Source organism: Carya illinoinensis, chromosome 11 (assembly GCF_018687715.1).
Source record: "Carya illinoinensis cultivar Pawnee chromosome 11, C.illinoinensisPawnee_v1, whole genome shotgun sequence".
NCBI lineage: Eukaryota > Viridiplantae > Streptophyta > Magnoliopsida > Fagales > Juglandaceae > Carya > Carya illinoinensis.
The window spans coordinates 16673218-16687282 of record NC_056762.1 but is presented as its reverse complement, the minus strand read 5'-3'; the positions used below and the strand labels follow the sequence as shown (position 1 = coordinate 16687282).

At 38.3% G+C, this 14065-nt stretch overlaps 4 non-coding genes and 3 pseudogenes across 4 annotated transcripts; all 7 read right to left on the bottom strand.

Moving 5' to 3' along the window:
• Nucleotides 1–7543: 7543 nt before the first annotated feature.
• LOC122283411 lies at nt 7544–7662 on the bottom strand (annotated as a pseudogene).
• Nucleotides 7663–7850: 188 nt separating this feature from the next.
• On the bottom strand, nt 7851–7969 carry LOC122283424 (annotated as a pseudogene).
• A 772-nt stretch (nt 7970–8741) lies between these two features.
• Nucleotides 8742–8860, bottom strand: LOC122283278. The gene has a single exon (XR_006230752.1). It is a non-coding gene; the product is annotated as a 5S ribosomal RNA (ribosomal RNA).
• A 199-nt stretch (nt 8861–9059) lies between these two features.
• Nucleotides 9060–9178, bottom strand: LOC122283316. The gene has a single exon (XR_006230790.1). It is a non-coding gene; the product is annotated as a 5S ribosomal RNA (ribosomal RNA).
• A 187-nt stretch (nt 9179–9365) lies between these two features.
• Nucleotides 9366–9484, bottom strand: LOC122283327. Its single transcript, XR_006230801.1, has one exon. It is a non-coding gene; the product is annotated as a 5S ribosomal RNA (ribosomal RNA).
• Nucleotides 9485–9672: 188 nt separating this feature from the next.
• LOC122283430 lies at nt 9673–9791 on the bottom strand (annotated as a pseudogene).
• Nucleotides 9792–9980: 189 nt separating this feature from the next.
• Nucleotides 9981–10099, bottom strand: LOC122283295. Its single transcript, XR_006230769.1, has one exon. It is a non-coding gene; the product is annotated as a 5S ribosomal RNA (ribosomal RNA).
• Nucleotides 10100–14065: the final 3966 nt, after the last annotated feature.

The window sequence follows — 14065 nt, the reverse complement described above, 5'->3', positions numbered from 1 at the left end:
TAACAAGTGTGTTAAAACTCATCCAACATCCTTTAGATCCCCTTTTTAACGATGGCTAAAATATTATAAATCTAACGTCGTTTTCTACCCTTAATGTTACTTCAAATAACTACCATCTCGACAAATCCTTACAAGAGTAACATAAGAAGATGGTTAATTTAGTTAACATAACATCAAAATAGCTTCATATATGCATTTAATCACTTAAAACAGAATATAATTATATATATATACAAAACACAACATCAAAACAGCCCTATATATAATTAATCCCTTAAAACAGAACATATATGTAGATATACAAAACATAACATCAAAACATCCCCATATAAATACTTAATCCCTTAAAACAGAGTATATATGTATATATATAAAATATAACATCAAAACATCCCCATATAAATACTTAATCCCTTAAAATAGAGCATATATGTAGATATATAAAACATAACATCAAAACATAAACTAAACAATTTAGTTAGCTTCCAAAATCACATAAAATCATCTTAAACAATTTACCTTAAGCTCTTAGATTCTTTCAAGAGGTCAAGTGAAGGTCCAAAGCTTGAAGAAAGTGAGAGGATTGATTTCTTGAAGAGGAGAAGAAAAGAGAGAAGTGGCAATGGCTAGCATGGAAGAGAGATGAAGAAGACTTGTTCTTCATTTGTTAGGTGTAGACCGATGGGTTTGAAGGGGTTCATTTGTTAGGTGTAGACCGATGGGTTTGAAGAGAAAACTCTTCATCTATTAGGTGTAGACCGATGGGTTTGAAGAGAAAACTCTTCATCTATTAGGTGTTAAAAAAAGATCATGTACTTAATTTATTTTAACAACCCACATAAAAAAAAATAAAAACACACCCATCTAAAATGAAATAATAAAAAAAAATCTTTACATGAACATATTTAATTTAAGAAATAAAATAAAATGACGTAAAGACTCACGTAGTTAGACTAGGGTATTACAGTTATCCATGTGAGGATATAAGGGAAATGGGGGAATTCATTAGGGGATTTGAACTTATTGCTTGAAGCTGGAACTATCTGGAGGAATTAGGAGCCTCAAACTTCCCAAGGTGTAGCCAATTTATCTGAAGTATATTTTATACCATTTATCTCATTTTGCTATTTTACTTGTTCATAAATTTTCCTTTTTTGTGTTCTTCATCCACTCTTCAATTGAGGATCTTAACACAGGCTACTAGAAGTGCTAGTGAATGGTGGCCATTAGTGGCATGTGCGCCTCAAATGCTGCAAAGATATTGAACTCAGTTGTGTGATAACTAGTAAAATGGAACTGTGGCTGTGGATTTGATATGGTAGTGCATGAAGCGATTGAGTACAAAAAAGGAAAAGGCAAATCTAACCTCATACAATCAAGAATAATAATACAAAAAAAAGGAAATAAGACAAAAAGAAAAGATATAATGGAGAAAAGAAGACTAGTTCTAGTAAAGACCAACTCATCAAACAGCTGAAAGGGCCTAGAATGCATTGGTGAGTAGCACATGGCAGCGGTTGCACTCCCAGCTCTCAATTGTAGTTCGGTGAAGAACTATGGTACTCGGTGTGTCGCCCTAGCCCCTCCACTAATGCTACCTGCATTACGAGAAAATGCTATGCAAGCTGAATGGCTAAATCCCTTCTTTCGTCAAAATCTTGTGCGCTCATATGTCAGGCATGCGTTTGTATCCAAATCATAGCAAAATATGTAAAAGTTATTTAAAAGGTATAAGTCAAAGACTAATATTAATAATACCAGAAAATTATACAATAGATGATATTCATTTATGAATGAAAATATCTATAAGTCACTATTCCATCATCTCAAATATAATTACATACCAACGTCAGTTTATCACCCATGTCCAAATATAAAACACCATAAATTGTTATTCGCCCAAGGAATCACCCTCTCAACAATACAACATAATCATGCATCATCATACATATCACCAAGTATGGAGAATCACTCCACCCATTCGAGACTGAGAATCTATTTATCCAACCAACACAAGGAACACACTCACCAAAATAACACGAGAAATCACTCCATCTGTTTGATGCGAAGAATCTTTCTATAATATCTCGCTAGCAATTCAATGATAGAATTTCTATAGGCTTTAAGAAACTTGTGAAAATCACGTAAGTTTTCATGAATCAACCAGTTGCATAGGTTTTAATTTGTCAACATAGTCAGTGTTACCACTCACTGTAGTGCCAGAAGTGTAATTTTAATTATTTGAGATAGTTAAAAGTGTCAAAATGAATTATGGTTGGCGCCATTAGACTCAGTTGAATATTTATGATTTTATGCCGCAATAAGTCCATTTTTCTATTTTCAGACAAAGTGCCTATTTAAAACTTTGTTTTTATTTTTAGGGGCACTTCAGAGTTAACTTTCTGTAAACGAACTTCACTATTAGATTTGTATGAATATTTAAGATTTTACAGTACAAAGTTTATTATTCATTTTTTCTGAGTGAATAGTAATTTTGATAAGCGCACCAAGTGCAGTATTTTCAAAATCACAATGTAGAATGTCCAAATTAGACTAGTGAAGTTTTATTTGGACACTTGGCAATATCTTAGTCACACATGGTGAATAGTATTAGATACTTGGTACCAAGAGGAACCATTTGATGGATTTTGAAGGAATCAAGGTATGAGATCATGCCACCTAAGCAAAACCCTATTCCATTCGACTAATCAAATTGTGCCAAAACAAAAACGATTTACACCCTAGTAAAACCCTTTATGGTTGGAATCTAACTAAAAGTCCAAAAGCATGGTTGAAACTGAAACCCCAAATAGTTTTATCCTAACCCTAAATAGTTTTATCCAAACCCTAACTGAATTAGTTTGTAGCCTTGTATTTAATCACTTGATTAAATCACTTCCACATGCTATTCATCCTTAAAATTTATGTTATGGCATTATTCTCCAATCTTTTTAATCTTGGATATTTGATTGAGCCAAGAGAAATTGGATTTGGGCTTGATAGCAACCCAAATCCTCTTAAAACCCTAAATTAAGGCCCATTTGGTTAAGGCCCATGAATTTGGCCACCTTGGTATTACTTCTTGGTTAAGTATTACACTCCCACACAGTAAACCAAATATGCTCAAGAAGTCCCTAGAGTGTACTTGAAGTGAAGGACTAGAAGCCACCTCACTCTTCTCCTTCTACACGATACTAAAAGAGAAATACCTTGGCCTAATTTTTGTATACTAATTTGGTTGGCAAGACCAACACTCAAGGTCACTCTCAACTTTATCATCTTCCCTCGCTTGTTCAAGAAGCCCTCCAGCCCATTTCACACTCATCCCATCTCTTTTTCCCACTTTTCTTACAAAGAAAACAAAAGACTCTCTCAGACAGCTTTTCTAAGTTCTTTTGCACGCCCATTTTGAAGCTTTTATAAGTGTTTTATCACAAAGATTTTTCATGAAAGTTGTTCCTTTTTTAGTCTAGTTTATGTGAATGTCTTATTTTCTCCATTTAAAGGTCATTGGATCCATCAAAAGTGATTTTAACCACAGAAAGGTCATTCTGGGTGATAAACTAGAGAGTGTGTTATATTTTGGAGTTTTTAACCAAACTAATGGATAGATCTTGGTTAATTTTAATGGAATTTTTTTAACATATATATATGATTTATTGGTTGAGGATTTGTTACATGATTAAAATTTTTAATGAAATAGTTTTTTAGGTCAAGAAACTTAGAAACTTAGAAACTGAAAGAGGGAAAACAATTTTTGTTTTAAGAAAGTTTAGATATTTTATGGTTTAAACTTATTCCAATGATTTTGATATTTTTATTTGAGAATCCTAAGCCTCTTATATACATGTTAAGATATTATTTTGAAGATATTTTGTGATGACACATTTTTACGTATATTTTCACTGAAGGAGTTGTTTTTAATTTAATTAATATAATAGTTCTTTTATTTTAAATTATTGTATTTTAAATTGGTTTTAATTTATTTGATGTTGTGTTTAATTTATTTTAGTCGTTTTAAGGTTTTTAAAATCGTTTTCGGCGGAGAGTGAAGATTGGACCTCATTTCTTTTCTTTTCTCTTTTTTCTTTTTACCTTTTTCCTTTTTCCTTTTCCCTTTTCTTACCTTCTTCTTTCTTTCTTTTTCTTCTTCTTTTTCTCTTCTCTCCCCGCACGCCTAAACACCCCTTTTCTCCCCTTCCCGTTGCCGCCCGTTGACCAGCCTAGACCGCTGCCGTCCGGCTGCCGTGTAGTACACCACTCCCACCAAAATCTTCCCCTCCCACCAATGATCATCCCCACCAATTTTTAGGGCCATCCGTCCAGCCGTTAGCCGCCACGCATGGCTGGAAGTCACGGCACCAGCTCTCTCTTCCCTCTCTGTTGCCGGTTGCTTTCTCAGCCCAGAACCGCCACTCGCCGGCGGCGTGGCCTACACCACCCACCCAGTTTTCTTCTCCTTCCACCGGGGAATATCCCCACCAAGTTTCACCTCCATCCGAGCCACCGTTAGCCGCCCCGAGCTGCTCCAAGCCATACGGTTTTTGAGCTTTTCCAGCACCGTCGTTCCACCTCCGGCAGCCACCTCTTCACAGCTTCTTCCCCTACCTCTTGCCAACCTAACCCACCCATTTCCAGCCTCGATCCATTGCCGAAGCAGCTCCCACGAGCTCAACTTCAATTTGGGCTTTTTCCGCTTCCACCCCATTTCCACCACCATTCACGGCCAAAACTCACTTCCTTTAGCTTCACAAACATCTCGAGGCCATTCCCTATCATTTTCATGTCTTGGTTTGTTCCCTTTCGAAAGTAGGTAATTTATCACCCACGGCTATAGTGTAAAATACATTGTTATGTTGTTTTTCCTCCACCTTTTGCAACGCGCGAGCTTTCAAAAATTACCGTATAGCGTTGTAAGTATTTTCCAAACTCTAAGTTTAGATTTAAATATATTTTTGACTCTTACAATAAATATTTGCTATTGGTTGGTTGATTCCGGACTGAGTCCTAGGAGTTCGGGGGTCGGATGGATTGAGGACGGAGTTGCTTGGTTTGTTGATTTTTGATTGGTTGGTTGGTTTGTGCCTTGTGGTTGCATTTACATGGTGCATGCTCGTGCTTTTTATTTTAATTGAGAAAATCATGTTTTGTTGGCGTAAATGGATTTTTGGGTGTGTGTGTCTCACGAGCCCAAGTCAAGATGGGTTATTATCTCGGTGGAGCTCCTCTGGTCACTCGGGAGTGGATAATATTGAGTGACATCCCCTGGGTTGTCGCAAGGTGACGACCGGATCGCACGATACGGTAACGCTGTCATGTCGACTCCGTGATCCCTAGAGTGGCAGGGACTAAAGGATGGCCTGGCCAGGGACGCGTTGGGCGCGAGTTCTAGGCATCGCTCGTTTAGGTGTCACATGCGTAGACATTACCTTGGTGTGGCACAGAGCCAGGGTGTGCGGATGATCCCTAGGAGAGATCATGGTGCATGCATAATTGGATCGTTTTTATGGTTTTGGTTACGGGCCATTTTCTGGGAAAATAGCGAGGTTTGGGTTGAGGCTATGTGATCCATTTTCTAGGAAAATTGTGGTTTCTGTTTTGGGCCATTATCTGGGATAATGGTGAGGAATGTTTTTAAAGGTTATGTTTTTGGGCCAAATGGGTTTTTTTTGGGTGTGCGTGGAAAAAATATGGTTTTACAGGTCATGTGCATTGGCTTTTCTTTCATGCATGTCGTTGGAGTTAATATATTTTTATCTAGTGGTGTTTAGATTTTACTTACCTACGGCACCATTTTTGGTACCGTAGATTTTGGTGCAGAGTTCGAGGAAGAGGAGGAGGCTGAGCCCGAGGATGCGGCTCCGCCGGAGTTTTGAGTTGAAGTTTAAGCTTGTTGTTGGTTTGAACAATATTTGTAGTTTGTAATATTTTATTATGTATGTTTTGAACAGCTTTGTATTAAACAATGAAAATTCTGGTACTTAGTTTATGACTTTGCTATCTGCTGCATGTTTCTTCATGCATATTTGTTGCTTATACACACACTTGGCACTCATCGATAAGGTGGTGACCCGTGATGTCACCATCCGGACGTCTCGATTTCCTCGTGTCCGTGCGTGGGGATTTGGGGGCGTCACATATTTAACTTTAACTTTAAAGATATGAATTTTTATATTATAGGATATTTTGTTAGGCCAAAAGGATTCATGTTCTTGGCTAAATCTATGTTTTGGTTGATTTTTAACCATGTAATTTTGAGTTTAAAGCTTGGATCTATTTTAGGACACAGTTTTAAACAATGTAATGCTTTGGTTTGAAGATCAAATTTTTGTTAAATCATGGATCAAGTGGTTGATCAAAACTATTTAAGAAACAAAATTATGTTTTTGAACTTAGTAGGAGAACAAAAACTCCAAGTGTGGTTTTGGTGATTTTGATAACTTTATAGATGATTCAAAACACGATTATACTTAGGAATATGTTATGAGTATTTAGAAAAAAAATTTGGTTTAATCATGAGTTTTGAAATTTGGAGGATTTGCAACAAAAATAAGGGGAATAGCCTATGCATGTTTCAATCCTTATGAGGTTTTCATAGTTGTGCTTAGTTTTAAACTTTTCTGAGTTGATATTTGAGTTTAGGAAAAAATTTACATCAGGTATGTAAATTTTGGAATTAGGATGCAAAATCATTAAGTTAGGGGTAAAATGGTCATTTTTGCACATGTAGAGGGTAAAATGCTCATTTTACTCTAAGTTAGTATTTTTCCATATTTCTAATTGTTAATGATTAAGTTTATAACTTTTAAAATCACTACTTATAGTTCCTCGTGCTCATGCTTGAGTTTTTTAAAGAAACTCGAAGATCGAGATAAGTTAACTTTTAACTTACTCTTAGTTTACTATATATGTGTGATGGGTAAAGGAATTACAGTTTATGCGTCTATGTTATCACATATGCCATGCTATGCCACGTCATTACATGTTCATCTGTTATACATGATTTATTCTGTTATGAAATATTTATCGGTTACACAATATATTTTGTCATACATTCTTATATGTTGCAAGTATATCATGTTACTGACACACTTTAAAAAGTGTTTTAAGAGCTACACCCAAGTATAAGAGTTGTCAAGTAGTAATAGGGAAGTCCCTAAGTCATTTTCACAAGGAATGATTAGTTTAAAATGCAAATTCATTTACTATCGAAAATAAAAGAAAATTATTAACTAAGGTTATCGACAATAATATTCACAATGAAAATTGATTCTTTTTGGACATTATTAAAAATGCCTTGTTTCCTTTTGTATAAGATGGTGAGTAAAAGCTAAGGGATATGCAAGAAAAAGTAAAGAGAAAATGTGTCGAAAAAATAATATAATCCTCTTCCCACCTAGTCGCACCCTACCGATCACATGCGAACCGGCGATTTGATCGATATCCATCGCTACACGATGGGGTTGGTGTAATTTTCCTAAAAATCCACTCCCGAGCAGTCGTTCTGGTTCATTCAACCAGAGATGTGGTAAAAATAAAAATGGGGGTGCAACACTAGGACTTCCTAGGAGGTCATCTATCCTAGTACTACTATGGCCCAAGCACGCTTACCTGCGGAGTTCTGATGGGAACTGGTGCATTAGTGCTGGTATGATCGCACCCAAGTTACCATCAAAAAACAAATATAATCCTAGTACAACCTAGTCGCACCCTACCGATCCAATGCGAACTGGCGATCTGATCGATACCGATGGCTAATCAATGGGGCTGGTGCGATTTTCCTAAAAATCCATTCTCAGGTGGTCGTTCCGGTTCACTCAACCAGAGATGTGGTAAAAATAAAAATGGGGCGGGTGCAACATGAGGACTTCCCAGGAGGTCACCCAACCGAGTACTACTGTCGCCCAAGCATGCTTGACTGTAGAGTTCTAATGGGATCCGGTGCATTAGTGCTGGCATGATCGCACCCATCAGGTTACCATCGAGAAAAAAAAAATCCTAGTACAAACTAGTCGTGCCCTACCGATCACCCTCGAATTGGGGATCTGGTTAATACCCATGGCTACGCGATGGGGTTGGTGCGATTTTCCTAAAAATCCACTGCAGGGTGGTCATTCCAGTTCATTGGACCAGAGATGTGGTAAAAAAAAATGGGGGGTGCAACATGAGCAATTCCCAGGAGCTCAACCATCCTAGTACTACTCTCGCGCAAGCAGGATTAACTACGGTGTTCTGATAGGATCTGGTGCATGAGTGCTGGTATGATCATACCCTCAGGTTACCATCGAAAAAAAAATATAATCCTATTAACACCTAGTCGCACCCTACCCATCACATGCGAACCGGCGATCAGATTGATACCCATCGCTACGCGATCGAGTTGGTGCGATTTTCCTAAAAATCTACTCCCGAATGGTCATTCCAGTTCATTCGACCAGAGATGTGGTAAACATAAAAATCGGGGGTGCAACATGAGGACTTCCCAGGAGGTCACCCATCCTAGTACTACTCTCGCCCAAGCATGCTTGATTAGTGCTGGTATGATCGCACCAATCAGGTTACCATCGAAAAACAAATATAATCCTAGTACAACCTAGTCACACCCTACTGATTACATGCAAACTAAAGATCTAATTGATACCCATGGCTAATCGATGGGGTTGGTGCAATTTTCCTAAACATCCACCCACGGGTGGTCGTTCCAGTTCATTTGACCAGATATTCGATAAAAATAAAAATGGGGGGTGCAACACAAGGACTTCCCAGGAGGTCACCCATCCTAGTACTACTCTCGCCCAAGCACGATTCACTGCGGAGATCCAATGGGATCCGGTGCATTAATACTAGTATGATCGCACCCATTAGGTTACCATCGAAAAACAAATATAATCCTAGTACGACCTCGTCGCACCCTACCGATCACCTGCGAACCGACGATCTGATCGATACCCATCGCTACGTGATGGGGTTGGTGCTATTTTCCTAAAAATCCACTCTCGGGTGGTCGTTCTAGTTCATTAGACCAGAGATGTGGTAAAAATAAAAATGGGGGGGGGGGGGGGGTGCAAAACGAGGGCTTCCCAAGAGGTCACCCATTCTAGTACTACTCTCGCTCAAACACGCTTAACTGCAGAGTTCTGATGGGATCCGGTTTATTAGTGCTGGTATGATTGCACCCATCAGGTTACCATAAAAAAAAATATAATCCTAGTACAACCTAGTCGCGCCCTACCGATCACCTACGAACCGGTGATCTGATCGATACACATCACAACGCGATGGGGTTGGTGCTATTTTCCTAAAAATCCACTCCTGGGTGGTCGTTCCGGTTCATTCAACCATAGATGTGGTAAAAATAAAAATGGGGGGTGCAACACGAGGACTTCCCAGGAGGTCATCAATTGTAGTACAACCCTCGCCCAAGCACACTTAACTACGGAGTTCTGATGGGATCTGGTGCATTAGTACTGGTATGATCGCACCAATCAGGTTACCTTCGAAAAACAAATATAATCCTAGTACGACTCAGTTGCACCCTACCGATCACATGCGAACCGTCGATCTGATCAATACCCATGGCTAATCGATGGGGTTGGCGCGATTTTCTTAACAATCCACTCCTAGGCAGTCGTTCTGGTTCATTCGACTAGAGATGTGGTAAAAATAAAAATGGGGGTGCAACACTAGGACTTCCTAGGAGGTCATCTATCCTAGTACTAGTATGGCCCAAGCACGGTTACCTGCAGAGTTCTGATGGGATCCGGTGCATTAGTGCTGATATGATTGCACCCATCAAGTTACAATCGAAAAACAAATATAATCCTAGTACGACCTAGTCTCGCCCTACCGATCCAATGCGAACTGGCGATCTGATCGCTACCGATGGCTAATCGATGGGATTGGTGCAATTTTCCTAAACATCCACTCCCGGCTGGTCTTTCCAATTCATTCGAATAGAGAAGTGGTAAAAATAAAACTGGGGGGTGCAACACGAGGACTTCCCAGGAGGTCACCCATCCTAGTACTACTCTCGCCCTAGCACGCTTCACTGCAAAGTTCTGATTGGATCCGGTGCATTATTACTGGTATGATCGCACCCATCAGGTTACCATCAAACAACAAAGATAATCCTAGTACGACCTAGTCGTAAAAGTCATTTTAGAAAAAGTCATCTTTCATGGCATCATTTAAAGTATCATCTTTCATAAGGACATTTTAAAGAAGATAAAACCATTTAAATTAATTTTAGAGTTTTCAACATAAAGTTAAACCTCTTAATCTTTTAAAACAATTAAAATATTTAATTGAAGTAATTATCCACAATTATAATATTTTTAGAGCTCATTAAAATATTATAATTGCATTACTTTAAAAACAAACTTATCTAATAATATTGGAAATATCTTCGATAGATATTTCCATAATACTTAAAATATCCGTAAGCTTTAAAATGTCTATCTTGCTTTGAAATCCGCTGGATAACTTTCAAAACATACCATCGAGGTACAACTCGTAGGATAAGGCTCGAAGCTCGACACGTAGAACGAGACTCAACACGTAGATTGAAACTTGACACATAGAACGAGGCTCATAATTAAAGAAGAAGAAAGAAGGAGTGGATATCACATTCATATCCTGGTTAATCACAAGATCCGGAACATATCATATCATATCACATAATTTATATCATGTGATCCTTTTCATATCATATCGTACCATATCATATGATTCTTATGATGTGAGCCATATCATATCATGTGGATGCATTGCCTTGTGCTTATAACACATGGATACATCATGACTTCCCTATGCACCACATGTTCCATCCAGTTACCACACCACCAACGGTCCATACACAGTGGTAAATACATCTTAAACATATTCATATCATAATAACACAACTATACTTCATCAAGTTAATTGCCTTAGTCATGGCACCCATTAGTGTTAGGTGCTACCTAGCTCTGGTATCCTTTGAAAAAAGATCCATTTGAGGCATGCCGATGGTTCTTTGTTGAGTTAGGGGTTACCAGTCTATTCTTAAGCACTCCAAAGTGAATAGAGGAGTTCCACTTGGACAACCCCTCATCCTAGCATTTGGGGTCGTGATAAAACATTTTGATTCATTTCTTTTTTTTTAAAAGCTCGTACCCAAATGTATGTGACATGAGACTTAAGACCCTTTTACATACTAGGCATGTGACACATGAGATGCTATGCATGAACTCGTTGATCATAACATCTTCAAATCAAGGCATGTTAACATGGGCATGTGAAACATCCAAAACAACTTCATGAACATAACAAGTATGTCATGGCCAAAACATCCAAGGCATGAAATCTAGGAGTTCTTTACTTAACACATTTCATACTTGAATCATATTGACCATAATCATGGCATGGGTGGATTTAACATGAAATCATGGCCATATCATAGAAATCCGAAGCATACAATATGACAATAGCCGAAACTTCAAGATCAACAACATATCAACACAACAACAAGCAAAACTGAAACATAAACATGTGATTCATGGCATTTTCATCATGGATCTGAGACATATGACATCTTCTTATGAAATTAGACAAGTCGAAGCAATAGATTCATCCAAGCAAAGATATAGAACAACTTACAAAGATGAGGGCAAAATAAAAGATTTACACAAGCATATATGTATGTTAAGTGAACTAGGTTGAGCATATACTTACAAAATTTCTTCGTAAAACACATAACAAATCTGAAAATGCAACATAACATATTAGGAATCATCACTAAAATCCTACATTCGAAAACGTGAGTGAGTTAGAGTCTTGTGGAAATTTCAAAATATTTTTCTCAAGCTAAAAACCCTAGGGCTGAAACATTTGACGATAAAACCCTAGTTTGCCTTCCAATTTAAAACCGAATCATTTCTAACTCTAAATCTCATGCTCATGTATTTAATATATAAAGAACACTTTGGGTAACATCTTCCTTAAAGAGAAAACCCTAGTTTCTAGTGTTAAAGTTGTCGGTTGTGTTAAAAACCCTAAAACCGAAAATGAAGAAACGAGTTCCTTCACTTTGGTCATGCATGAACAACATGAAAGGTTGAAAAGATCCTTACCTCCACGTGCTATGCTCCTACTCGAAATATGGAGGAAGATTTATTGGTGATATATGAAAATGGTGATGAGTATAGTGTTGTTTGGCTAGTGAGAAAATGTGAGAAAGTGGAAACTTGAGAGAGAAAGGTGGTGGCCGAAATACTCTAAGAAAACAAGAAACTTTTGGGGGAAAAAAAGGACTTCCCAATTTTTGTTGTCTCTATATATAGTGCCTCTCTATGCTTTTTCACCAACCAATGCATGTAGGACAAGTGTCACTCCTGTTCTTCCCTCTAGCCGAAAATCTCTTCTTCTTCCACACTCTTGGATTTGCCTTGGGAAGGTGGAAGATCTTCTTGGGCTTGTGGCCCCTTTTTGTCCTAGTTAAAATATCTTTTATGCCCCCTGTTGCTTTATCTAGTTACCATGCATCTTTAGGGTAGGAAATTAATTCTCTCTTCATGTCTTTTCATCTCCCAACACAAGGCTTTGCATGTGTGACACTTGGCATGGGAGTGAGCCTTGCCCTAGCCGTCCATCCCTTTCCAAAATCCCATATGCTCCTTCATCTTCCAATGCCTCTTCCCTAGGTGACTCTTCCTTTCCCAAGAACCTTTTTGTGATCCTAAGGTGATAAGTGGTGAGTGGGGGTGTGCTCTTGGGTGTGGTGGCAGAAAAAATGTGGGTAGATTTGTCATTTTTTGTGGTTGTCACATTCCTTCTAGAAGGTTTTTGCATGATTGAAATGGTTCAATTTCTGAAGAAAAAACCTTGGATGGGCATGCAAATGGGTTTGGCCAAATGCCCCTTGGTCTTCCCTAGGAGATCTTGTCATTTGGTCTTCTAGAAGGCTTCTAGCATGAGTGACAAGTGGCATACCCACTAGGGTAGGCATGCAAGTCTTTCCTTTGGCTTCCCAAAAACTCTTCTCTCCCCCTTAGCTCACTATCAAGATTAGATACATAGTGTCTTTCATGTGTGACACATGGCATTAATGGTAAGGATTTGTATCATGAGCCAAAAGCATCTAGGGTTTATGGACTCGGGCTTACTATGGTGGCCGAAATTCACATGGCTTAATTGGCCTTCTTTTGGACTTGGGTTGCTATTCTACAAAACCAAGGCCTAAGTCTAACTAAATATTCTCATGGCCCTAAAATATCACTAAGGTAGTGAAAATAAACAAGGATGCAGTTCTAGTCAAGTCTCAGGTTATCACATTGTCCAATCCCAAGTGGGGGTTAGGGGCATCACAAAGCGGTGGTATCAAAGCAATTACATCTCTGGGCAAACCCACAAGTTGTCCTAGGGATATATGGTACCCAATGTTACGTTTGAAATCTCATAGTTATAGGCTTTAATCTTATAGCTATAGGTTTGAATCTTTGTGGAAGTGCGAATGGAAGTGAAGTATGAAGTTTAGACTACGATTGTGAAGTGAAGAAGAAGTAGTTCTCCTATGAGAAGAAGTAGAAGAATGTTGGTTTTATGCATTTCAAGAGGAAAACAATTGATGGCGCATGGACGACGTGAGGATGCTTCTCCAAGTTTGAGAGATCAAAAGGCTAGGAACCCTCCATTGGAAGGAGGACAAGCAATAGTGGAAGCTATCCGCCAAATGATGGAAGTAGTACGATACCAGATGGAACAAGGACATAATGTTAGGCAAGAATCACATAGAGGAGATAACCAAAAATGTTCATTTGAGAGATTTTTGGTGTATCAATACTTGAACTTCATGGGTACAGAAGGAGCTCTAAGAGCCAATAAGTGGCTCATTAACTTGGATAGGACCTTCAATATTAAAGGCTGTACAAAAGAGTAGAAAGTCTAGTATGCTGGACACTTGCTTCAAGGAGAAGCTGGTATATGGTGGGATATGAAGAGACAACTATTGGCACGAGAGGTGGGGGATACAATTACTCTCACTTGTGAATGATTTAAAAGAGAGTTCGATTAGATGCCCAAGCAACAAAAG